Source organism: Eutrigla gurnardus, assembly GCF_963514095.1.
Source record: "Eutrigla gurnardus genome assembly, chromosome: 14".
NCBI classification, from domain to species: Eukaryota; Metazoa; Chordata; class Actinopteri; order Perciformes; family Triglidae; genus Eutrigla; species Eutrigla gurnardus.
The window spans coordinates 16,673,680-16,698,881 of record NC_139937.1 but is presented as its reverse complement, the minus strand read 5'-3'; positions in this window follow the sequence as shown (position 1 = coordinate 16,698,881).

Genomic DNA, 25,202 nt, shown 5'->3' with positions numbered 1-25,202 from the left:
ATCTTGTTATGTAGCAACAGTGTGGCTTAACAAATCTCCTCATCAGGCCATTTAATGGAGACCATGGGACATTACACAGACACACACCAGCTCATTTAATTTAACAGGCTCTCGGAGAGGTACACACCTTTCTCTCTCTCTCTCGCTCTCTCTCTCTCTCACACACACACACAGACTTACATTACATATCAACACACACATGCACAGGGGCAGATTGTAATTTGTAGCGTCGTACAGGGTGGTGGAATTAATATGAATTATGCTTAAACACAAACATACATATTTTAAATCATGCAGAATGCCATTTTTTCTTTTCAATAAATGATGACCTCCTACAATCCCAAAGTGAGTCTGTGTTTATTAAAATATATTTGAGTATGCTGTATATGGTTACAAAACTGCTCGGCACTTCAACTTGATTATTTATTCAGTTTGTTCTTTATTTGTTCTCATATTTCTTTCATTCTTGTTGATGTAAAATATCTGGAGATTATTCTGTGTGTCTGTTTAAAAAGGTACAATGTGTAATGCCTGAACACCTGCTCCAAATAAATGGGAACATTTCGCTTTCACGACTTGGTCCATAGACTCTATTAACAAACTGCTAACTAACAGCAGGACAAGAATAAGTGAGCTATCTGAGCACCACACTTTTATTATTATTTCGATAATTGTTCATTTATTTGATTGTTTTACACTTAAATTCATATTTCAAATTGTGTCTTTTCAAGGATGAGCCTGTCATAATCCATATTTTCTTATTGCTGGCTTCCTTTAACATGAACGGAGATCACGTGAGGATTGTAGAATGACATATTGTTATCATCATTACTATTATTGTCACACATTAAGTAGGAACCAATGGGCTCGGGGCTGAAAACATCAGACCGGGTATGGAAGTCGGGGAGAATTGAGAGATGGACCAACGTATTATTGTTTTTGAGTTGAATATGCTTCCTGACATCTTCGCTCCTCCAGCCTCTGACCTGTAATTCACCTTAGGACCACCATCATCGAGGATGTTCCGATCAATTTAATGCCTCTCAGAGGAGACGAGGAGCAGGGAGAAACGAGACTTCCAGAGGAGCTAGAAGAGAGGAAATGCTGGTGTATTCATGTGGAAATCCTTCAACAGGAATCTGTAAAACCTTCAGTGGGCATGCGTATCTGCTGGGACTGTAAAAGGTTACAGATCAGCTGCTGAAGGTAACATTACTGCAATATTAATAAGCTTGCATTACTAATAATAAATAGTCCGCTTTACACACAGATGTTATTTTGTATGAAGGATTTCAAAACGCTGTTCATTTTCAACCAGACTGATAGTTGAAAGGGCAGAAAGAGACATATACCCCTCTAAGCAACAAGAATAGAAACCAGTCAAGAATCTGCAATCAGGTTCACTATTGAGTGCAATTTAATGCCGTTATCATCAGGGTTGCTTAAGTCAAGCTGTTCTTAAAAGGTCATAATAGAAATAGAAGAGTTAGAGTCACAGAAATTATGATTATAAAGTTATAAAAAGGCACAAACTTTAAATTTAACACCCACTAGTAGGTCTACTCCACTGAAACAATCTGAAATGTGGTGTCCTTCTTGAGAAACAAAAGGCAATTATTTGTCTTTTATTATCAGACTATTCAAGGATGCTACAGCAGCCGAACAGTCCTCATCCATCCCTTGAACCAAACCTAATGGCATCAGCAGTCAGCAGCCCATTGTGCAGAAGCATACTACAGTTTGCAGTATACAACAGTACATTGACCCAAGTGTGTGTATTGTCCATTTGAGTACTGTGCAATCATTCATTGCCTGCAAAAATCTCTGAGTGCACACGGTTGATCGGAGGGATGAGTCTTCTCCTTTATTAGGGGTTCACAATGGAAGACACAGCCAGCACACAGGGGCCACAGTAGGACAACAGTTTATTCCATCATGGTACAGCACTTGATGTGAATTCTGCATATTCCTTTACCTATTTCATTTTGAAATCCAACATCTCCTGTCATTTCAGTTCCTGCCTCCAGGAGTCTACGGTTGACTTGATTATCGCCACCTGTCCTCATTACACACCTACACAGATTATCTCCTTAGCCAGTCAGTACTTACTCCTTTGTTTACCCTCTTGGTTACCCTTGTGTGTGCATAGCTTTCCAGCATTCTTCATTAGTCTTGTTAACCTTTGTTTACCTCCCTTTGGATTATACCTGTTTTGTATTGCATTTGTTTGCTGTATCGGACTGGCTTCCTGTATATGACTGTAAAATGTACTCCATTTTGTTTGACATAAATGTGTACTAACAGAAGTACTGGTGTCCTGATGTAAAAACTCTTGTTAGAATACTGAATTGGTCAAATGTTCTAACTACCACATGACCGCCCCTGTGTCTGGAATAAAGATTGATTGATTGATTCTCCTCAGCCATTTTCATGGATGCTTACATTCCACCGCGCAAGCAGACAACTCTGAAGAGTGTTCGAACTATGGGAGCAGGAGGTGGCGAAATGTTGGTTTAAATGGCTCCGTACACGTCCTTGTAGTGGATTTCTATATGGAGTGATGGGGGCACTGCACTTATCTATGAATCACACAATGCCCTAAGTTGTGTGAACCAACATGTTGCACCGGAGCCAGATTCTGGCAATTTTGCAAGAGCTTTATTTTTCCATATCTTTGGAGGATAGATTAGATAGGGGGAGGTGAATATGTCCAACACACAACCCTTTGTAGAATCTGGTGATCAGATGCATTCCAGTTCCCATACCACACAGTGAAGGTTGAGGTCAAGGGTCCCGCTAGAAGGTTGCCCCTGTAGAAGGTTGTGGGGAGGGGTATTTTGGGAGGTTCTTCAGGTGAGCTGTTGGGCTTTTTCTTGGCCAGTGAGCTGGATGGTTGTTAAACACTTTATTAGACCTATCAGCTCAGCAAGCCTATCGGAGGGTGAACCTTTTAAGTGGCCTGATTGGAAACAGCAGTTATTTTGATATAGTTTGCTGCTTGCTTATTGCTTTCATGAATTCCAATTAAACCGTATTAGTGTGACACACCACACTAAAGGTTTATGAAGGAGGAAGAGTCTCGTGTGACATGTTATGACCAAGTAAGAAAATGGTTCCAGCTGAAAAGGCTTGCTGGCGTTGCTCTTATTCTCATATGGGACAGCACAATTACAATGATGCTGACAGTATTATAATGTGTGTTTATACTGTTTGGACAGGGCATAACAATTGCAAAGACACAAACTCCAATGCAACAAGATGATTGAGTGCGTTTTTGACTACTGATTTCTTTCACCACAAACTGATGTCACCTTCAATGATCTGATATGAAAGGCTGCTCATTTCTGGAGTTTATATTATTTATACATCTCCCGTTGTCTTCCGTGGCGTTTCATTTTGCTGTTGGTTCTACAAGTCTCACGCTGCATGCATGTTCATTTCTGTAGCTGAATAATGCTTGTTGCACCCTCCGTGGCGTCCAGAGCTCTCTTTATTAATTGGCTGCCATTTTTGGTGTAATTAAGTTTTCTTTTCTGGCGACACTGAAGAAGGCAGCTGTTTATAATTGATAAATACTTGCACAGCATCCACAGGGTGCAAAGTGCCTCTCTATTGAGAAGGAATGTATTGGTGGTTAGGACATAAGGGCTCATTGGTGGGATGCTGCTGTGTTTTAGTGTATACATTTGTATTTTGTAACCTAAAAGTGTTCTTCAATTCGAAAGGACTGTTGAGTCATCGTCAGATACATGTTTTTCCTCTTCAAAATGGCAATTTGTAGGTTTTATTATAACTGACCTACTTTTTGTTTTTATTTTTTGTTTATCATTTTCGGAGTACATTCTAAAATATTATTGTTGTAATGTTCCTTGTACTTGTGTATAATTCCTTCAAAACAACACTACATTAACAATATTGTAATACTCCTTTCATGCCTGGTTGTAAGTGTCTGTGAAACCAATGATCTCTTTACAGTCAAGACTCAAACATCTAATGTCATAGCTGTCAGTCCTGAAGGAAAACGTGAAAAAGTGAAAAGAACTGAAAATCAGATTGATCTTAAAATCCAAAAATCTAATTGAATTATGGATTTGGATAATACCCTTAAATGCAACATTGCTTCTGTGTTTTGTCTGTTGCAGTGAAAACGTCTCTGTATTCTGTATCAGTGGCAGGCTTCTGCAGTTGTAGTAACTCAATTTAATTGGCTGCCACAACCGATGGAGCAAAAAAAGCAACAACAAAAAACAAAACAATAAAAGACTTAATCAAATTGATCCAGGGCTCACGCTTTTGTAATAGAGGTTTAGGGAAATACAAGATAAAAAAAAATGATAATGAGGATTCTCTGTTCTGAGAACCTCAACATTTTCCCATACAGTATGTTCATTTACATCATATTATATTATGTTAGCCTGGAGTCCAACAACAACAGTTATGGTCGTAAAAGTGTGTTATGGGTTTACGGTTCACGCTTAGATTACTGCCACTGACAACTCTTTTAATGAGAAGGCCTCAGGGGAGCCTCATTAAAAAAGTGAAACAGTAAGTAGCTGCAGCCAGCCCTGGAAGTCTACGGTCCTAGAGGCTCACCATGTTTTACCATCCAAATGAAATCATTAGTCAAATTGTGTTGGGATGAATGCTTCTGTAATGGACAATCCCTTACACCACACTCTGTCATCTTCACTGCACCGAAGCATGGGTCATCCTCAGCTTTAACCTTAGGTGGTGCATTATGGTTTGGACTTTAATAAGGGCACGCCTATTTCAAATCGGTAATAAATCAGAAACTACGGAAGCCCACAGCAATTAGCAAGTAAAACAAATTACGCTAAGAGATACATGTAATTATCATGTATTTCTGCAACTCAATTTTCTGTATTGTACTTAAAACTGTCACACTTTAGAAATATTTCTCTCTGAAGAGGAAGCTATTGCATTAGGAGATTGTTATCTTTCATTTGGTATTTTCAACACACAATTATCTTGAAATGAGTAAACATTTGTACCAGTTGTTTCCATGGTTTAGCCTGCAAAGTATACTGCTGTCTTAAATTTGGAATGCATTATTTTATAATCTCAGTCAATTAGCAGATTCAGGAAACTTGCTTGAGTTAGTGTATGTCATTTGGCATGGTAAACCATGCCAAGTCTGCAAAGTCAAGTCTGCGTTCATTTATGTCTTAAACAATTATAATATATGACATCATTTGCTTTCCTCCCTTGTATATTGATGTCAATTAATGTTGCACAGATGAACCATTTGATGGGCAAATCTCTCTTTTCCAGCAATTAGGAATTATGCAACATCTGTTGGATGTCTGAAGGGATTATGTTTTTCAGGTTGTCAGTCTCGTGAACGCAATATCTTAGGAACGACTGGAGGGAGTTTATTCAAATTTGGCACAAACCTGATTAGATTTGGTTGGTCAAAGGTCAAGGTCACTGGCACCCCACCTCTGTCCCATTCTGGTGATGTCTTGGGAATGACTGGAGGGAATATATTCAAATCTGGCACTAACGTCCACTTGGACTCAAGAATAAACTGATTAGATTTCAGTGGTCAAAGATCATTGTGATCTAATTAGAACAATTCTACTTGGCAGAGGCATACAAGCACGAGGCAGTAATTCTAGTTTTCTTTTTTCTATTTCTATTCTTCTATTTTTTATCTTGTGCTAATGGCTCTACTCTGCATTGACAGAATGTGGCCAATGCAATGTCAGACTCAATAAAACACCATTGGAATCCTCCATCTCTCCATGCAGCAGCATTCTTCTTGCCAGTTCTTGTGTATTTATGCACAGACTTAAAAGAGCAGCATTGTACAAAGAAGCCTCCTCAGACCGTGTTGAGCTGCAGTGAACAAAAGCCATTGATCAGAGTCAAAGTTCCCTCTCAGATTAAATTGTCTCGCTGAAAACACTGTGTCCCCCTGCATCCCCACTCTCCGCCATTAAAAAACATTTATTTGCAGAGATACTGCACAAGTGTATGAACAATAATTACAGCGAAAGAGCGTGGCAGTGAGGGAGCACAGCCCCTTAACAGAGGACTTTTCCAATTAATCGACTTTAATGCAGCATAATGTGGTGTTTTTCCTCTCCCACTCCTCATAATGCCTGCCTCCTGACTGCTGTATAGTCAATTAAAACATAATACAAATTGACTTAAGCAGTCAGCACTCAGAGATTAGCTTTCCCAAAGACAATTAAATTTGAGAGAGAAAGCAGAGAATGGTAATTCATGATCATTTTTTTCCTCCATTTCCTGCTGTCACATTAATTTTGTGATTTTTAATGGCGTGTCGGTTGTTACCACAAGTGGTTTACAGATGTTCATAATCATCGAGGTGTCTTGACTGTCCTATGCATATATGCACGGGGGACGCTCTTTTTGTGTGCAGTGCAAATGTGTTTGTTGCAGTTGTGGCTGTATTATCCGGTTGGCAGTGATTGAGTGTGGCAGTAAAAAAAAAAAAAAAAACTGAGAGAGACACGGGGATGTGGGATGATTGCTGGGCGGCTTCGCAGAGAGCCGAGGTAATTTCCCTCGTCGCCAAGTCAACTCTATCGTTTGTCAGCCACCACTTGCGCCGCTGGCAGCTATTGTGCCAACAGCAGTCAATCACGCAGCGTATGAATCCGAGGCACAGTCAATCGGCCTGCTTATGAATCTGAACAGCAGTCAATCGCTCAGCGCTGGAATCCATTGACACATCTGGCGGTTCCAGCTGGTCACATGAATGCCTCGCGACAGGACATCTGGGAGGCAGGAAGAGATTAATCGTAACAAATACCTCACAGGAGAGGGGTGATTTTGTGTGACAAACTGTTCCCTATAACTATGGGATCAAAATACTAAATGTCTTAAATGATAACATAGATTGTATATAATGACATAGTTGTGTTGCTGATTAATTGACAATGTGCTTGTAAATATAATATAATGATATAAAAGAAAAAAACAACAACCAAACTCTGAATGTTTGTACCTATACATTGAACCTTGTGCTTGTACCAACCCTAAACCTACTAACCCTATCCCTGCTAACCCTAATAACCCTACTACCCCTAGTAACCCTACTAACCCTACTAACCCTAACCCTACTAACCCTACTATCACTACTATCCCTACTAACCCTATCCTAACCCTACTATCACTACTATCCCTACTAACCCTATCTTAACCCTACTAACCCTACTATCGCTACTATCCCTACTAACCCTATACTAACCCTACTAACCCTACTATCACTACTATCCCTACTAACCCTATCCTAATCCTACTAACCCTACTATCACTACTATCCCTACTAACCCTAATCTAACCCTACTATCCCTACTAACCCTATCCTAATCCTACTAACCCTACTATCACTACTATCCCTACTAACCCTATCCTAACCATACTATCCCTACTAACCCTACTATACCTACGAACCCTATAATCCTATCGCTACTATATCTTGTAACCCTACTAACCCTACTTATCCCATCCCTACTAACCTTATCCCAACTAACCCTTCTCTCTTTTGGAGAGAGTTCCAGAAGGAGGGGGCAGCTATAGGTTAGGTATAGCTGCCTAGGTATAGTCTGGTGAATATAGTTAGGTGAATATAGTCCTGGTTTTACTCCTTAAGGTGTGGTATTGATGGAGACAGCTATCCTTCTTGATTAATTTCTCATCAGAGGCTGTGTTGCTTTATTGTTTATCGCCGGTCTCTCAGGGAGGTATCTATTTTACGAGACAGGTTTAGAAAGAATGCCTGTTTTGTCGCAGTGTTTGTCATTAGAATGGTTGAGCCTGATGGTCTATACGGATGAAGGATTTTACAGATTTTGCAGATTTTTTGGAGGGAAATGCATTATGTGGACCCCAGAAGACTGTAACAGCAGCTAATGGGGATATAAATTAAAAAAAAAAAAAATAACAACCAAACAAAATGCAACTTCAGTGTTCTGCCTGTAGTAACGCAATGCACCATATGCGAAGACAATTCTTTTGCCAGTTAAATGGATTAAATAGTGGTTTAAATCATTGTGTTGCAGTCTTATTCAAAAATAAAAATGTATCTGTTATTATTGTCAGTCTTACACAATGCAGAATGAAAATGCTGACAGCAGTGGATGAGATTGACTCAGCTTTATGGACTGTTTTAAGTGGTCCTATGAAAATAAATAAAAAATGAATTGTCAATTCTTTGACCATTGAGAAATATGTCAGTTGCCATGTTACTAAAGCTAACGTTTTCAAGCTTAGGTGCATCGGACGCTTATACGAATACATAGCACACAAACAGTCCAAACAAAATATTTGATTTTACTGTATGAATGTACAACCTTCTTGTGTGCTGGACAGCTCCCCTTATGCTTCTGGTGGCTCTGCAGTTGTTGAGTGAGGTTAATGATGTAGATATTGGGGTGATGAGCTGGAGAGTGGTGCATTTGCTGCCCTGGGAAAACTGAACTCCATCACCTGTTACCTGCGTCTCTGCCTCCTCTCCAGCAGCCTCCCTGTGCAGGAGAACAGCGGCCTGGCTGGCTTCCCACTCCAGTGGTTGGAGGTTAAATGGATTCCACCTTGCCACTCTCTTATCATAGCCGTCTACCATTCTGTCAGAGCAGACCGCAAATGCAATTCCCTAACCTTGGGGTAGACCGACCAAGGCATCAGTTACACTTAATATAGCGCTGACCTAAATTTAACTCTACGCTGAGCTACTTATGTGGTCCAGGGGGACCGGAGAGCCGGGGAGAGGGACTTTCTTTTGTTTATGAGAGCTGCCCGAAGTGTTTTCAAATTCATCTAAGAGGACATAAATTGAAATAAAAAATAATTTATTATTACTTTGTGTAGCACCGTCACACAGATGCTGGGTTAAAGGCAAACACTAGCTCTGTAACTTTTAACCATACAAAAGGCATAAAACAAACCATAAGAAAATGATTTATTTTTTTCCCAATAACTTGACAGCTGGTTGGTTTTTCTATTAGAGCTGATCCACCCCAAACCCACGGCCTTTCCAGAGTCCATGACTGAGGGAGAATCCTGCTTCTTCACAGGTATTTTAGTTTGACTCAAAACAAAAAGACCCCACTGGCATGTCAATAAGCGGTTCAACATTTGGACATCATATGTAACTTTTTTGGACGTCATTTGGACATATTAAACAGGTGCAGGAAATTGACATCATGAATGTATTTTTATTCATGACAAATATCAACACTGTTGTCATCAACATGATTAAAGTTGTAGTCCGTAACATTTTCATCTATTTAATTGTCTTTTAAGTTACTTTCTATCAAAGAGTGAGTTAAAACAATGGTGATTGATCATGTGACCCACTAATGAAGGTGCTTGTACTTGCTACTTTGCCCAGAAATAGGCTCTCTGTGTCTGTGGCCACATTCCTGCGCATAATTCAAAATTATTGTGGCTTTTTACATGAGTCAGCAGCGGTTGGTCTGCCCAGATGGAGCTACTCACGGACGCGTATGCTGCGTTTCATTGTAATCGGCAATCGCTAACTTCCAGATGCTAGTCAGGCTCCCTATAGTCTAAAGTGTTTGACCGACGCAGCCAGGTACATTTCATTACTGCTGACTCACAATGGAGGATCAACAGTCAGAGAAGACCATTCAACTTCCAGTCCCAAGAAAAAGAAACACTAAGCGAAGTGAAGAAGGGAAAGTCATCAAGAAGCAAGACGTAGAAAAGATGTTGTTTGGACGTGTTATTGCGCAGCGGGATTTGTGAAAAAAATAGACCTTGAGAAAGACTGTAGGTGAGATTCAGCTAAGATTATTTTCTGTATAAAGTGTATTTCACATCATAAAGTCTTTCATATCCTTGAGTGTTGATAATTAAATCAGTTTCAGTCTTACGGAGGGTGGTTGATAGAGGGACAATGCGTGTATTCAGCACATACTCCTACTGTCATCACTAACAATGATTCCTCTTTGCTCCAATTAACTCGAAGCCTGATCCCAGCGTTTCCCCTTCAGATGCCCTTGACTACACAGAAAGGAGAAAGTGAAGAGAAACCTGCAGGGGAGAAAGAGCAGGGCAAAGTGTTTCTACGCTCCCGTGTAGATTTACTTATCTGCCATGACTTTATGCGGTTGAAATGGGAAAGAGAATTGAGCTATGTTTACAGCACCATAAAACTTTCTTTTAAACCCAAGGCCACCCTGAAACTGTAGCGTAGCACCCATAAAACTGAGGCTAACGCCGTCTTTTAAATCTGATGAAACATTTATCGATTCTTTTTAGATCTTGTTTTATTTGCTCCCCCTCTCCCACCTCTGGGTTAATAGAAGCGAATCAAAGGACAGCAGAAATACTGAGGGTAATAAAAGTTTGCATGATAATAGCATGGAAGACAGAGGAGAAACACAAGGAGGGAGCTGCTGGGAAGAGAGGACGCTCACTTTGACGGGTTGATGCCTACTTTTTGTCTGTGGCATTTAACCCATTTGCATTTGTACAAATACTTCTATACATTACTTAAGTAGAATATTCAGGTATCTGTACTTTACTTGAGTATTTTTTGTTTTACTTTCTACTCCCTACAGTTCCATATCTGTACTTTCTACTTCTTACATTTTCAAAACAGGCTTGTTACTTTAGTTTTAATGAATCCAAGGGGAATTATTGATTATTATTAAGCATTGTACTTGAAATTAGCTATACTTCATAAACTGTACGTTTTGTTTTATGTCTTTAATTCCAGCTCACTCTTGAACATGTGCACACCTGTTCTGAAGTAAAACTGAGATGTTTATATGCAGGAAATGGTGTATGCATGTATACATGCATCTGCATAATATCTGCCCATTTTTTATACATTCATAGTCAACAATGGAGCACCCCTCCTCCCATAGACTTTGCATTGCATGCTGCTTCTATTTAGTTTTTCTGAATGGAAGAGGGGAGCAAATAGATCTGTCTGAGAGGAGAGAAAGAGAGAGTAAGGACAGGGCTGTTAATTTCAAGAAATTCAGAAAGGGGTTTACTGTTTCAGACAATTTACATCCCCAGGTCTTCTCACCTTCATTCTCATTTTATTGTTACATATTCATGGGTGTAATATTTCATGTTACAGATGCTAATAGCAGAGCTCAGAGCTGTGGCTGGTGTCCCCGCAGCGAGCTGATAGGCTACTGTTGATTTCTTCTGATGAGGCTGCTTGTCTCAATTTCAAAAAGTTGTGCTACTTAGAGTGTATTTTGGATTCTATAACTCATTTGGATTAAATAATTAATGAAAAGAAAAAAGGATATAATTACAGTATAAATAAATCCCTGGAAATGTGTAATTATTCACCTGATGCTGCTCTGCGTTGATGGGGCATAAACAAAGGCTGCTTTTGTCCAGCCTTTCACTCTTCAGTACCATCCACAAATTAATATTCTGCTACCTTAATAGACTGATGTCTGAGTCATTCTAATTTAAATTAGTACTCAAGTACGTCAGAGATGCAATGCTCGACTTCCTTATTTGTTCAGCCCGGCAGAAAGGAAATAAGGTAGCAGGGACTGTGGAGCCACCTGGGTCCATCTGTTCACTCATCGGACCATCTCATGCAAATATATCATCTAGGATTTTAACAAGACATTCATATCAGCAATTTCAAAACAAATGATTTGTGCATGTGGTGTGTGACAACATTTGTTTTACTGTTTGTTAGTCCCATACAAAAACAGTCTTTTAAATGGCAGATTGAGGGTGAAATGGATGACATTTTAGCCGCCGCCATGATTTTGTATCTCCTTCTTAAGTGCAGAAACGCTGCTTCTTTGATGAATTGTCTTGGAGATAATTACACGGTGATCTTAAAGTGAGAGCATAAACACATTTGTCCTTTACATAAAACCAGCTGCTGTAAATGTACAAGCTACTTTAAAGGGACATAATGTGAAAAACATTATTTGAAGCTGATGTATTTGTGTATCATTCCTCTAATTGTTGCCGGGTTATACTTCTATACTATATTACTGAGAGTAAAATAGAGACGCAGCTCTCTGTGTAATACAATTCAACTACAGCATGAAATTTGAATCTGAATAAGGTTCATAAGGTATATGTAATATGAGCAGTTGGCCCTTTTAAGACCATAAAACTGTCTTGTTTTGTTTCTATGTCAGGAAAAAGCAGGGCGGGCGAAGCCGCTTACGAGTCTGTACCTGCAGAGACCCTTCAATTGTTCAAGAGCCTTCTGTATGTCAGCCGGGTGTGCAGCGTGTTCTCATTCCCAGGTCAAACACTGCTGCTTTGTCACGCCACTCGCCGTAGCGAGGCTGTCTGACCTCACAGGCCGGATGCAGGCACACAGAGAGCAGACAGGATGAAGCAGCTTTGAAGGTATAAGCATTTGTAGGTATATAAAGCATTGTACCTTTGATGCATGGCTTTGTTCTCACCAACGCCGGCCCCATTCTTCTTTCACTCTCTAGCTCGCTCGACCACTACTGTGGTCTCGATCGCTCGCTTGTTGAGACGGAGAGGAGTGGTAACGTTTGAATGCTGTAAATATGCATCAAAAAACAACAACAATTTATGGGGATCTATTGGATTATAGTATCACTAAATACATTTTCATCTGAAAATAAGAACTGTTGAGTTCTTGTTACCTTAGAATGAGCTGTTTACATCTACATACAGAATATAGGATAGGCCCATTTGTATATTTGCAACATGCAAGCAAATGTATGTCATTCAGGAAGATTGTGTCAAACAAGTAACCCTCCATATTACTTTCTAGCCTTCAGTCTCAAAAAGCTCGGTGATAGCTGAAAAGTTTTAAGGAGAACTGCTTAATGGCGCCCCATTCTTTCATGTTCAGTCCATAAAACCCTTTTCAGGTTTGACCCGTGTGCACCAGAGCAGAGCTACCTAACTTCCTGTTGGCCCTCCACACACATGGATGGGATAAAATAATTTCATGTGTTGTTTATTCCCAAATAGTATTTGGATATCAAATCAAAATATCAATTCAACAATTTTGCAGGTTTCGTGTTGGGTTTAACTGATTAACTTCAGTGTTGTCAGTCCATCTTTAAAGCATTGGTCACATTGCGGAGTTCAAAACAATGGAAGCTTCCCCTGAGTATTTATGATGGAATTTCAGCCTTGGAGACAATTTAATTGAAAAATTCTGTAAAACTTCAGATGTGACCACGGAGGTCGAGCGGGGATCAGGTTGAAAAGACTTGCCAAGTCTGTTCTGTTCCTGTCATCTGAGAAGAGTGTTGTTCCCATCTGAAGCAATGTCAGGGACCACATCGACTGATAATAGGCAGTGATAGCACCATTGGTAACAACCTTCTCATTAGTTGTGCAAAGACTTTTTGCTTGGGTCTTTATGTGAGTCTCTCTTCCTACCTTACTCATATTTTGTATTAAACCCCTGATGCAGCAGAAAAAAATATTTCTTACAGCACTAATGGTCATTGTTAATCTTTTTCTTTAAAGCTGTTAAGTGCAAAATATTGTGTTTGTGTTCTGCTTTGTCAGACGGGGCCATGGAGTTGATTCATGATAATTAAGGTCCCTCAAAGACACACTCCATCTGCAAGTCTCTGGATTCACAACATATGCAAGAGAATCCATTAATTATCTAAATCAATTCATCCTGTGCGGAGAGCTGGAGGTTGTTCCGAAACCTATTGGGTGAGAGGCACAAAGCTGGCAGTCCCTGGTTTACCTGTCTGTCTCTGTCTGTCTGTATATGTACACGTATAATATTCTCCATACAAGAGGACACGAAATAGAAAGGGTCAGTAAAAAAAAGTGTTTCTCCAATGACCACTGGTTTATGTTTGACTGAATCTAGTCATCTAGTTCACAAGTGAATCAGTTTTTCACTTGCAAGTCTGTCTGCTGTCAGATGTCTACCCTGGCTCTGTGCCAAGCATGTCTCGGCTCTGTCTCGGGGACATAACTGTGACTCGAAGCGTTTATTCGGACTTTGAGTCGATTTTCTTCAACAATGCTTGTCTGAACATGACATTGGCACAGGATAACAGTGTTTTTGGCCGCAGAGCAAAAGTCTGTAGTTCTGTGAGGTAGCGATGCACTCAACTGTGTGTGAACTGGAAGTTCTGTTAGCCAAACACACCACCCAAAACAATAAAAGTGGGAACATTGTTTTCTGCCACTGTTCCTCACTTGTGGCCCCGACCAGCCAGGGGCCATCGGGGGAGGAGTGAGTGTCATCAGTTGATCAATGACAGTATCAATGCATTTATTGTAACAAGTCCTTAACATGTTTCATTGAATCATTGGTCCAGATATTTAAATGAATGTCTGGACCTCTGGGTATTATATATTTTTCTGTAGAATGGCATTTGTCTCTCTCTCTCTCTCTCTCTTTGAAGAGAAGCTCTTACAACTGTACCAGGAAGGCATTCTATAGCCAATTTATATACAAAACTCTTAACTTTACCTGCTTAGCAGTTTAGGTCTGCAGCATACGTTACCATGGAGGTTAGGCCAGGTTAAAAGAGAGTTACCGTCATCATTTTATACTCTGGTTTAGCCTCTCTAACCCCTTAATTTCGCTTTGTGTTACATCCAATCTGTGCTTTTCATGCTGTGACCTGTCAAATTTGTGTTTCGACGTCATATGATGGATGAAATAGGACAACACGTGATGAAAACATAATGTTGCATATTTGGCAGGAATCTGAAAGTAACTACATAATGCCACGGGGGAAACGTACATTTTTTTCCATTATCTGTAAACTTTTACACTACTAAATGGAGACATTATTCATGAGTTCAATTACGTTATATAAGCCATGGCAGTAAGGGGAACTGCAATCACAAACAAAGTCGAGATGCTGATGGTATCTTGTTAAATACAGAATTCTGACTAAGCTATCATAAAATAGTAATCCTGAATCATACTTCAGTGCTCTTGTTTGTAATTATCTTCATTCCCATTTTTCCGAGCAAAAATCATTTCTCTGTAATCTGTATGCAAATGTGACAGGAATTCAAAATGAAGTAATATAATTTGTTCCAGAAAGGTTGATTGGGACATTAATTATTGTGTGTAGTACAAAATAAAGCAGTCTAAATTAGGAGGTAATTATGAGCAGTCCTATAATAGACTGTTGAGGGTATATTTTGGCAACGGGATATGAACGTCCCACATAATTGCACCATGAAGATATCGGGAGGAGGCCTACTTGAACTACACACACTTACACACACTCAAGATAACTTATATTTAGTGTACTAGCACAGCAATGACCAAAGGTAAAGAATTAGAATCAGGTTTATTCCCATGAAGGTTTTAGGTATGTCTTGGTGTAAGTATAAAATAACAAAGATACAAAGCAAATACTACAAAAGCACATCCATCTGTAAGCTTATTCTCTTCAGCTATTATACTGGTACTAGTGTACGTTCCAAAGTAGCAGCTTTTCTTCGACAGAACAAAACGAAACAAAAAAAAAAACGTTTTCAATTGAGATGCAAAAATGTAATTTTTCTTCTTTAGAACATGCCAAAAAGGCATTGAAGGAACCATTTCAGCACAGACAAGGGAGACTAAGGGATATTACATAATTACGAGACTTATAGCTTTTTTTTTTTTTTTTTTTACACAATTACAAACTTTAGCTAACAGAGGGACTTATCTTATGGTGGTGATAAACCTATCACCTCCATGAGGAAAATGTTTTCCCTATGTAGTTGAGGAACGCAGATGGGATGGACTGTAAATCCATCCAGTCTGTGACATGAGACTGCTGAAACACACACAAACACACAGAGAGTCTTTCATTAAGGTCATCAAGCACTGAAAATGGGTGTTCCGTCAATAGTGTATACATTCATGCATTTTTGTCTCTAAGCAATGAACACTAATAAACAGTTTTGTCTGCATTGACTTCTGGTATGGTGACTGTGTGAAGAGTTTAAAAAACAACATTAAAATGTTCTGCTATTTGGATTCTGCCGTCTGAATATGATTCAACAAAACTACATGAGCAAACACATGCAGAAAACATACAACACCCACCGCTGCAGCAGCCGTAAAAAAGACATGTGGAAATAGTAATCAGGCAAAGGCATGGAAATCAGAGCATATCCATTCCTGATTTGGCTTGTAATGAAATTTGACAAATGATTTATGTCTGGCATTTATTATGCTGCGGGAGGTTATTTGTTAGACTGCAAATGCACAGACGTCCCTATTTTGTAATTGAATCGCACAAAAATAATGAGTATCCTGCTTAGTTTAGTCTGGCTGTTTGTCTTTGTTCTCCTGTTTTGTTTGCTGCTAGAAATTAATTATGCCATACATTATGCAAGTGCCTTTGATTAAACCTGGGTGATCATTTTACCAGTCATTTTACCCAAGAACCTTTTTTTGAGTTGCAAAACTGGAGAGACAACTTATTGGTTCAAAGTCAAGTTCAAGTGATCTACGTTTTGTTTAGGATTTTTTTGTTTCTCTAAAAACTCTTCATGATAGTCCCATTCAGCAGATCAAGGCCGCTAAAAATGTTGACTTTTAAACTAAGTAGCTTCAAGAATGGTACCAGAGCAAATTCAACATCAATGCCATAGGGGACAAGAGTGCTCCTTGGTCATCAAAATATGTAAATATTCTAGTATGGTCCAGCCAATAAGGCCTTAATCAAATTAAATAAGTCTTTAATCAAACTGTCCTGTCAGCTGTTAAACTGTGTGGACTATTTATTAATCAGACATGGTCCATGGTATACAATTCCGTACAATTTAAGGGATAATACTTCCCACTACCTGTTTACATATGGGATATACACTGTTTTCCTGCCTTTAAAACAATGCGTTTACATGAAGACAAAGGGCATCTACATGAAGGGTTAGTGTTCCACATGCACATCCACCAAAAAGTAGGAAAGCGTAAATAGTCATTGTAGGTCTATTCACAAGAAAAACACCCTACAATCACTGAGCACAGGTTTTTTGTCCATGAAGGACCGCTTCCATTTAACATAATGGACTTTTTTGTCAAAGTTAATATGAATCTTGAACTTTGAGCACTGTGGCTAGGAGTGCAACAAGCTGTTTGCAATTGATATATTTGAAAAAGCCAGGAAGTGCACCTTGAGTTTTGTTAGCAAATTATTATTTTCAAGGTCAAGCATGACCTTTCCCACCCAATGTCAAGGTTGTATTTAATTTAACTTTTACTAAAGCTTTTGTGGAAGGTGGAAAATCTGAATGACACAATACCTAAAATAGGTTGGGTGTTAGCTGGAGGCAAGACAAAGGAAAGACGAGGCAAATTTGAATCACCTCAGAGTAAGTGAGCCTTGCTGCATTGGTAGGTGCCAGAATCAATATTGCAAAGATGTGAGATGACAAATCGTGATTTGAGGCTCTCTTATACTACATCATTGGCGAAGTGTTTCAGAGGAGAAAAGGATGCTAATAGCCTTTTGCTCACTTCAGCCAGCTAAAGGCTAAGGCAGCTAAGGTTTATGTAAGCTAGGTGGCCGATGTCGATGGAAAATGACATGTAGTAACACTGGTATGGTCCTTTCAAGTCTCCTATCGACTGACTTTTCTGCAGGATAGTTAGACATCCAATGACTTATAAACCCTCAATTTCACTTGACTGTGTCTTTACAGGGCCGCCACTGGCCTCTAGCCTGCTCTTAGGCTTATTTTCTGTAACCAGTGTAGCATGAAAGTATTATGGAATTAGCAGGCAAGCAGATGGCTGCTACTTAGCTAGCTTGCTCATATCGCCATGCTTTTATGCAACACTGGTTGCAGAAAATTAACCAAACAAAGTCACTAATCTGGCGATAGCAATGTGCTTTCCTATGCTGTGACAAGACTGTTTGCTTGAAACATTAACTTGTTAAAATTTAGGAAATTCAGGGGCTGGATACCTACCTAGTAACAATTTCTCCATCTTTTCTTGCCACACAGAAAATGAGTCCAAGCGCGGCATGGTGGCCAGTGGCATCACTGGGTTTAACAGTCGAATTACATTTCCATCTTGGAGAGTGGGTAACTATACATATGAGAAAAACTAACTAACTAACTGTTAGTTTTGCTGTTCTTCATGTGTAAAGAGGCCAATAGTTTGAAACCTTGCCAGGGGTCCCAAGAGGCTGTTATGTTAATTGCAACCCACAACAAAACCCTTTTAGCTGAGACAAACAGAGGGGTATTCCATCAAACTCGCTAAGCGCAAAGCCGGGCTAATTTCGATAAGCCTCGCTACCTTTAGCGAGAGTTGCGTTCCATCAACGTGACTTGAGGCACTCCCCGCTAAGTAACCATGGGAATATATCCGAACAAACTAGCCTGCTCCGGGGCAGGCTAACCATCAGGCTTACTTTAGCGGGGGTTTCAGAGAAGGCCGTCTGTCGGAAACAACTGTACCAGCAGAAGGTTCCGCCAAGCCTAGTCCTCGTGATTTCGTCACGTGAAAGACCAAAAATTACCAAAATTACATATATGAAGTACAAACAGACTATATTTTCATCAAGTGTCTAGGAATACATGCTTGCAATTAAAAAAAATATGAATAAATCGTTTATGTCCTGAACACCGACTGGCCATATTTTTATCTAAATACATATTGTATTTCACATGTTGTTCGTTCCTCAGTTGGGTGAGTGGTGATGCACGTGCCCCCAGATGCAGGCAACCCGGGTTCACATCCTGGCAAGGATGTCTTATGTTTTTTTTTTTGTTTTTTTTTTGCTTGTATAATTGTCTTTAGATCAGAGAATTAGACCAACATTTTACTTTAACTATGATAAATATGTCATACAATTTCCACAGAACCCAAAGATAACTTGCAAAAACATGATAGGCATAAAGATGTTATTATTAATAGCATGTTATAGATCCCAATGACAAAGGCATTGCTGCATGCAATTGTCAGCCACATAAATTCCTTTCAGGTGAGTTCATTAATAATTTCATTGAATTGTTGAGATAAATGTGTTGGTCAATGTAGATGCATTTACTAGGCCTATCTAAAAAAGGAGAGAGAGAGAGGGGGAGAGTGAGTGAGTTCCGGCTAATTAAAGAAATTTCTCAAACTTCCATAGTCGGGAATTGAACCGTCGCCTGCCGTGTGGGAAGCCGGTGCGTTACCTCTACACTATCCCTCACATTTGTGAAATTTCTGTCAGTATTATATTAGAACATGTTATTCTTAACGGTACTTACACATTTAATCGCTCGGCAATTCTTGCCCAAGCAGCCTTGCGATTTTTATTTATCGCTACAGTATTCCCTTTTTTGGTTATGATGGGTTTGTACTCCTCGTACAGTTCCATCAATATTTTTTGCTCTGGTCTTTTCTGCCATTTTCTCGATGATTCGACATTCACGGTTCTGGTCTGGTTTCATATCCCGTGAACGTGCGTAACACACGACAACGTTAACCTGGCTTGAATTAGCCTCAACAAGGCGCGGCTGAAATGCGTTAATGGAATGGGTTTAGCCGCAAGTGGAAGTTGGCGTTAGTTCTAACCAGGTTTAACCAGGTAAGCGCCACTTTAATTAGCGAGTTTGGTGGAATACCCCTCTGGTCACCGACAGGTTTTCTCATTGTATTCCTTGTACATACTGTATGTGAACATTCAGCAGGTTAACAAAACAAAATAAATAAAAAGGTACACCAAGGACTTTGATGGTCAGGAGAATGTCGAAAATCATGGAGATGTGTTTCTAAAATGTTCAATTGGTTGTGACTGACCAGTGCTGCTATATAAATGTTTGCTGAGATCTCTTGCTGAGGACCAAGTGCAGAATGAAAACTACAAAAAAGGCACTGTAAGTACAGTTTATTGGAGGCCAATTATCAGTGTAATCCCAATTAAACATTTCAATCTGATTCATTTGACACATTTTGCACATATGGATGGGAACATAAAACTACACCAGCAAAATGAGCAGCATTACAAAAGCTTTACATGCCGTCGTCTTTCTATAACCAATTTACCGGGATTAGATGAGACAGAGAAAACTCCTCTGTGGATAGTTTGAGATGCTATCAGCATTCAGTTCCTGTACAACACCAGTCTATGAGCTCGTTTGTGATTACTTTAATGCTATCAAAGCCCGTCTCCTTTTGAACACAGTCTTAATTAGTACAACTTTAATTAAGCACTGATTCATCCAGCACTTACTAACTGTTAGGTGCGGGAACGTCCTTTTTCCTCCATGACTGTAAATTTAAATCTGAGAATACCAGCAGGGAGAGACCTCTGCAGCGGATGTTGTGACTGCCTGTTAGGAATGATTATATCCACGGATGATTGACAGTGTGTGTGCAGCAGCTTTAGCCATCTTTTGGTCAGATGCCTGTACCCGTGAGACACGATTGGCTGTCCCAGAGAGGCCTGTGATGGCTGCATCATGTATCTGCTGCAGGGAGAAGAAATCTCATTAAAATATGACATAGGGATTATTAAAGAATCTTCTGCGATACCAAACGTCATTAATCTGTAGCCTGTCTCCTCCCCATCAGCAGTCAGGATGAACAAACACTGTGGTTGATAAGTGCATTACTGGAAAGTATAGAGCAGGGTCTTCCCATGGCGTATTTTGAATGTGTCACTCTTTAATAAACATGGAGAAGAAACAATATGGAATACTGAATATCTTTCTTTAATTTAACTATGTCTAGCATTTCCTGAGGACCTGGAAGCAATAACTGAAACACAATTGACATTCAATTTTTTTAACTGTACATTTTGTTCAGCGCTAATTATTATTATTAACATCAGCATGTTAACATTTTATTTTGAGTATGTTGCTATGCTGAAATTAGCATTTAGCTGAAAAGCATCAAAGTAGAAACTCACAGAGACTGAGGCTTTACTCCACCCTACTCTACTAGAAAGCAGACATGGAAAAGGGATGTGCAATAGTCCCTGGTACGATCTGGTCCAAAGGGGGCTTTTTATCGATGACATCATTAAGCAAGACTTTTTGTTTCAGCTTTAAAACATTTACACTGAACTCAGTTGTCACCTCTCCAGGTTGGATTAAAAGACTGGGACTTGTGCTGTTAAATGATTTGCGCACTCCTACGATTTAGTCTGCAGACCCCGAATCACAATTGAGATCAAAATTGGCAGGAACCACTGAAACAGAACACATTGTGTCCTTCACCACCACAGAAGTGCTGATAATGCAGATTTTAACACTTAAGCATGGAACAGTAATGATTGTATGTCAGTTGTTAACAGTGTCAAAGCACCTCAGACCTGTTGTTCCAATTCTGCCTCCGTCTGTCCCTTCAGCCACATTCCTTCTTATCAAGGTGCCTTCATAACCATTCTCCCAACCATCAAAATGATACCTCCCAACTGCCCCTCACTTCCCTCTCCTCCTTCCCTCATCAATGCAGCAGTATGTATAAACCTGCCGATTTCCATTTAATCTCAGCCAAGAGGGTGCGTCCCAAGTCTCTTATTTGAGCGATGAGTGATCTCTGCTTAAAAACATTTAGACTCATGAATAATTCCCAGTGTCAAAAGACACCAAAGACATGTTAAGGGTTATTAAAATGTACTCATAATCAAAATGTCAATAAATACAGGTGTAAATAATGAATAAATAATATGAATACATTCTTCCAATACAAATGAGCCCTGTGCCTCTAATCAGAACACAGTATACAGAATGCAGTTTGTTTGTTCATCAGGTAACAGGCTACAGAGAGAAACTTCATCAGAAGTCTCTACTAGCCGTTTAAGCGGACTGACAGCTGATCCAGCTGTGATAAGCTACCGCTGTTATCAGAAACGGACATCGCTTCACAGGAAAGGATGTTGCGTTTCCCTAAAAAACACAATTCCTTGCTTCCCTGTTGGGCGATGCAAGTAAAAGCCACATAAGGGGAAAACCTGCACGTGATTTAAGAGACCCAGGATGCACCCAGATTGTCAATGTTTCTTTGTGCTTTGCATTCCAGACACCTGTACCTGAACCCTTATCTGTACCTGCCTGCCTGTACCTTTTCTTGTCCCTGTGGATTCACAGATAGGCCTACTCCTGTTCAAAATTGCTACCCATGTCACTAAGCTTCTGTTTTTTCTATAAATCACTGAACTTTTCCCATTTGCCTGGATTGCATTTTGGTTCTTTCCTTGTGGCCTTTCACGAGTGGGATCGTGAACCTCTGGCCTGCCTGCTCTTGACTGGCTAGCTGGTCGCCTGCCTTTCCTCATCCTTGTTACGCTCCACCCTTGGGCAGCCCTTTGGGGCGAACAACCATCCATCACTGACCCAAATAAATTACAAAAGACAGTTTAAACCAATCAAATCCACAGGATTTAATAAAAGGAATACCACAACTCATGACAAACCTCCTCACTAAGAGGCAGCAAGACCAGCAGTAGGCGCGTTTCGAATCATGCATGCGCATGCATTTGCCTCGCAAAACCAGGCATTCTGGGAAAAAAACGTCACAAAAGCTGGTGATAACTTCCCTTTGCGACATGTCACATGACTTTAAAAACTTGCGGTATCTTCAGGGTTTCCTCCCTCCGCATGCTTTTCTGTGCAGATGATCTCAAATAAGTGCAGACATAAGACACTCCCCTCAACGTTGCCCTAGTTGGTTAGAATTATCACGTGGTATTTCCCACGTGAGAAAATTCCTCAGCCTCCGTCAACAAGGGGAGTTCAAATGCCTCGGCTCGAATTCGTCAGCGACGAAGAAAGCCAGCGCCGCTGGGCAGGCCATATTCTTTGTGCAAAGTCCGTGAAGTTTCCCCTGGAGCGACAGTTTTTGTTATGTATATAATTATTAATACATTTTAAATAAAAAAATAAATGAAAAAAAGTCTGTGAAGTGCACCTGTGTCCGACTTGACGTGGTGGGAACTTGACGTGTTTATGACGAGTTCCGGCGGATCCTCTCAAGTATCGTGCATGCATAGACGCGAATGCATGCGATCCGAAACGCAGCCAGTGTCTGCACAAGAGGCCTCCTGCTGCAGGAACTGGAGCTTAAGTTCCTCCCAGGCCAGGTGCACCTCGTCATCAGATTCAGCTCACCTGGGCAGAGCCACAAGAGGGGGGAAAAAAAGGGAAAACAGCACAGGGAAAACAGACAGCCGTAACACCCCCACCCTTAAAAAATGAATAAATAATTACCCACATCAGCAACAAATTACCACCATAACATTTGTTCGTTGAAATTAAGAAGCGCACACCTGAAAATAGGTGTAAAATTTGGAACAGACCAAGATATTATCACACACAAGAGCCAACTAAAATGCAGCAATCACAACCACTGGGTACAAAATGGCTACAAACATGAGGTGGAACAGGTAAACCCCAAAACACAAAGTTACTGCATTTCCTAGCACACAAAACAGTAAAGCAGGTGACCAAGCCAAAAGTTCAGTGCAAAGTTAACCAAAGAGCTAAAGGATCACAACAAGTACAAAATGTGCTCCCATACTCCACAACTGAACTGCCACATTTTAAACAATATGTGTGTTTTTGCAGAAATGGGAATTAATTTGGACTTATCAAATAAGTTTATTCATTCCTGCAAGTAAAAATATCCACTCACTAATCAACTGTTTGACTTATGGCCAAAGAGCTGATCACACAAACCCTGTAAGTCTTCCATTCCTGACTGAAACAACATAAATTGACGCTATTACAGACGTTCAAGATATCTTTCCCTCTGTCCATGTTTCACATCACCACTCCTCATCAGGCCTTTCTTCTCCATCATCTTCCCCTGGTTGCCAAAGGGGACATTTTATTAAAATGGATGGCAGTGTTTGCTCAGGGGTAGGTGAGGCTTATCCCCAGCCACTGTTGACTTATAGCTGACTGTCTGGTAATTAGGCTGGGTAATAGGCTGCTGTGAGCAGCCAAGGTGCTTTCACAGCCCGATACTGTGCCATGTTGCAGTATACTGGTGTCAAATCCGGCTGGGGTCAGTGAAGTGCAACAAAAGGAGTGTGGTGGAAAACATCATGTGCATTGTCTCAGACTGCCTTAAACTTGAATTAGTTGTGAGTTATAGGCAGGTTTAATAAAAGTAATTTGCTAATCACCCATCGTTCCAGACCTTTGATGTTTAATATAAATCAGATTCAGACGTCTGAATATTAAGTTTGAGCATCCCTGTGATATAGTATAGTGGTTTATTTTATGAAAGGACATAATGAAAACTGAAAAGCAAAACCATGCAGCTTGGTGTTAACTTGATATCTGGACTCTTTCCTTGTGCGTGGTTGAATGCAGCCCTCGTCAGCAGTCTGACAGCCTGGTGCTAATGTCTAATTGGTTTACTGTGGGCTTAAGGTCACAGTAATTGACCTCACACCAAGTCTCTCAGTGACTTCTGGCTTCATTAGTTCTTTCTTTTGAAGCACAAAGGGTACAACTTTCATGACCCCGAGAGGATTGGTTGCTTGATTCATACAAATTGATGTTTGGCTCGTCTGTTTTCATGGCCCTCACTACCTCGTAGCACTTTGATCATTTTTTTTCAAAGCAACAGGCAACACAGAGACATGAGTCGAAGCGTTTACACTGCCTCTGGGATTCAATAAAAGGGAACACTCAGAGGAGACGGTGGCAGCTAAAGGGGCTGGGAGTCTACCTGTTCACTGCAGCAGTGTTCTCATCAGAGGACAGATGCTAACTATACAGCAGGGAGCTTCTCTCCAGCAGAACCGCACTGACGTCTTCTGTTTGAGCTTGAACCCCACACAGTGGAAGAGTTACAAAATACACTGCATCGATCAACTCATTGTGATGGATGGCATGTCTCATGGCTGTGGAGTTGTATCTTTATACACGTAACCAAATGACAGATGATGCTCCTATTAAACAATATATTTTTCAAAAATCTAATCCTTAAATAAAAAAAAACATTTTCAACTAAAAATGAAATATTTTTCTTTGTGGAAAAATGATATGATGATGATAAAATATGATGAGTGCTTACATCAGGTCCAATTTCAACCAATCCTTTCACCACATCATCCATCAGTCAATCGGCAACTATGACTCACACAGAGCCAGAGAAGGTTGTGAGCTAATCGTTTCAACGATCAAATTCCACCAAATGTTATGTCCCACCTGTCTATCTTGTTTCACTCTGAAATGTGTCATGGGAGCTAGATACTAGAAATGAGTTTCAGCTAGTCAGGTTTCAACATAAAAGCCCCAGAGGCTAAATGTTT